The following is a 3,102-nucleotide window of genomic DNA, read 5'->3' as shown; positions in this document are numbered from 1 at the left end:
AAAAAGATGACTAATAATATGGGAGCCTAATAATACACGACAGCACACTGACATGTGAAGTGAATGATGAAAGTGGGCAGGAGCCAGGTGGCACAGAGATCACGGCGGGGTAGCCAAGGGGTGTGAGAGAGACTCGCAGGATGGGGGCTTGGTAGTTGTGGACAGGGCATCCTGTGTGTGGGGACGAGGAAGTAGGATGCCCAGAGGACTGGCAAGCTTCTGCAGGGATGGACCAGAGGGAATCAGGGGTGGGAAGGGGGTTTTGGGCCAGATGTTAGATGGTCTTAAAAATTTCCCATGGGCTCCTAAACTGTGTTGGAAGTTTTTGAATGGAGAAAAAAAAATGATTCAAAACGCAGCATTTGAGGAAAACTGGTTTGTCTGCAAGTCTAGTAGGATTTTGTTCCCCAAGCTGCTGCTTCTCAGACTTGGCTGCACATGGCAATCACCTGAGGAGTGAGAGCACCGAAGCCTGGGGCCTTCCCTAGGGGTTCTAATTTAATCCATCTGGAGTTAGGCCTGGGTTTCAGGAGTTTTAAAAGCTCCCTGGGTGATTCTAACATGCAGCAGAGCCTGAGAACTACTGCCCAGCACACTGATAGAGACTTGGAAATGTACAGACACGATGGAAAATGGCCCCTTTTTTGCATTAAAAATAAAAGGGTAAATACTTTTACCATAGGCAAGAATTCAGTAAAATAAAAGCAATTACAATGTGAAAACACTCAACTTGCAAGTATAAAAATCTAAAGCTTCAAAACCTTAGGAGTGGAAGACTGTCAGTTTCCAAATGCTATCTATCGGTGTTTCTCAGACTTGAGGGTACGGTGTCAGCACCTGCAGGTCCAGTTACACTTTGCTGGATTCTGGTTCCAGATTCCAGCAGGCCTGGGGCAGCCCAGGAATGTGTATTTCTAAAGTATTTCCAGGTGATGCTGCTGCTGTTGGTCTGGGTACTGGGCTTTGAGAACCATTCCTGCGTGGGGTCCAAATATTGTAGGAAAAATGGTTTGATAAAATGTGATGAAGGGACACGAGTTTTGCTTTTTCACTCAGATAAGGGGCTTAATCTGGCATTTAGGGAATCTGTCCCCTTCCCCAGTTCCAGCTGACCCCTCTTTGTATGTTCCAGAGAGCTTCTGCCTGAGCCTGGTAGGGTGGGTGGCAGTTGTTTCCTCATTCTTCTTACTACACTTACAAAATTTACTACAGAAGGATGGTATTGTGTATATCCTTGCCCTAATGTAACATGTTCTTTTCTTTCCAGTAAGATATTGTGAGTTCCAAGTATTTTTTTTCTCCTTTTATTATTCTCTCCCTGCGTCCCTCACACTACTGTGTGCAAAAGTTGAAGAGTTAAAAAAAAAAATCACTACCCTTCTCCATTTGCAGTCCATCCAGGGATGGATAGATAGGTCCTTGGGGGATGTCCTCAGAGCTATGGTGGACGTCAGTCCTTGGCCTCAGGGTAGGTGCCGGCTTTTGCAAGCTGCTGGGCGCAGCCTTGCTGGTGGAGGAGGAGACCAGTTGCCCTACACCTTGGGAGGGAGGAGAAGGGGAAATCATTCTCAGATGTTAAACTGAAACATGTTTCTAATTGAAAGCATGAAGAGAATGTATACATGAAAGAGCCCCGGGGGTGATCTCTGGCAGAGGCACAGCTTTGAAAGCCAAGTCCAGACCTTGCTTGTGGCCGCTTCTGTTCTCTTAGGTGGGGCCTATTACCATTTCTGTGACATTTCATAAATAACCTGGCTGAGCATCAACTCGGAGCACAGCATCTCAGATACCGAGACAAAGTTTACTCAGTGAGGTGGGAAAACTCTGATAAATTAGAATCCTGGATTCTAGAAGCATATAGCTTTTGAATTACAATTCTAGAAAAGTAATGTGGGAACAGCCCTTGGGGATCATTTTAAAACAAGTGGCTGCTGCTGGACTCATGACCCCAAACACACATAGGTGCAGAGGCCAGGGTTAGGTGACTCACCAAGTCACCTAGGGAGGTCAGTTCGTTCTTTCTTTCTTTCTTTCTTTCTTTCTTTCTTTCTTTCTTTCTTTCTTTCTTTTTTAAGAATTCTTACCACTCTATGAAAAATTGTCAGCGTGGTATTCTAAAACTCAAGGGTCTTTTAAAAATCAGTATTTGCTATAACTAAGAGGAATAATACTGTAGATTACAGTGGTTCTCAACCTATGGGCTGCAACCCACAGGAGCTGTCTTAAAGGGCTGCAGCATTAGGAAGGTTGAGAACCATTGCTATAGAAAGATGGGGAAAGTATCTTGTCGTTATAGAAAATCAACAGGTGTTGGGGCTTTTCAGTTCCTAGTCATTTGGCTCTGAGTTACTCGTCTTCTGAGAGTCATTCTGTAATTGTTTTATGATTTGAATCTTGCCCTGAATTTTCTGGGAGATCTTGCAGTATAATATGCCCCAGGACAAGAATTTAAGTCTAAGGTGGACTGGTAGCAAGGGAGCAGCATAATAAATATATTTGAACAAATAAAGAAGGGACTGAAGGAAAATGCCTGGAGGCCTATGGCTTAACCTAATAAAAGTGAAGTCAGTAACATCTGAACTTCCAAGGGACTGTACCTATCATAGAATCCATTTACCTTAGCCCTAGGCTCCCAGCCCTGCTAACTTAAAAACTCTGCTTGGTCACAAGCCTGATGGTTCCAAGTATAGACATCCTACCAAATAGGAGATGAAGCGGTACTTTCTTTTTGGTTGTCTTTCATTATAAAATTGGGGATGGTCTACAGGGCCCTGCAGTTTTGTGCCAACTATCAGGTGTGTACTGGGTGACTTTCAGCCTTTCTGCCCTTGGTTCTCTCACATGTCGAAGAGTGGATTGGACTTAATTTCTAAAATAGGGTCTCTGAAATATGACCGCAGGTAAAGACTGTTGTAGAGCACTTTTAGGGGTTGGGGATTGGATTGGGCTTTTGTTATTTACCAGTTCTTAGCAACTAATTTAAGCTTACAATGAAAATTAAACTGCACATTAAACTTAAATTTAAACTTAAGCCGTAGAACCCAATTTGAAAACAATGGCAGAGCATTTTTCCAAGTTTTTTTCCCCTGTGTTTTGTGATGC

At 43.6% G+C, this 3,102-nt stretch overlaps 1 protein-coding gene across 1 annotated transcript in view; it reads left to right on the top strand.

Annotated features, from left to right (window-relative positions):
- Positions 1-3,102, top strand: part of LTBP1 (latent transforming growth factor beta binding protein 1) — a 437,504-nt gene that overhangs the window by 69,866 nt on the left and 364,536 nt on the right. The window lies entirely within an intron of this gene.

Source organism: Otolemur garnettii, unplaced genomic scaffold (genome assembly GCF_000181295.1).
Source record: "Otolemur garnettii isolate 467f Iridium unplaced genomic scaffold, OtoGar3 scaffold00095, whole genome shotgun sequence".
NCBI lineage: Eukaryota > Metazoa > Chordata > Mammalia > Primates > Galagidae > Otolemur > Otolemur garnettii.
This window is presented reverse-complemented; position numbering and strand designations above follow the sequence as displayed.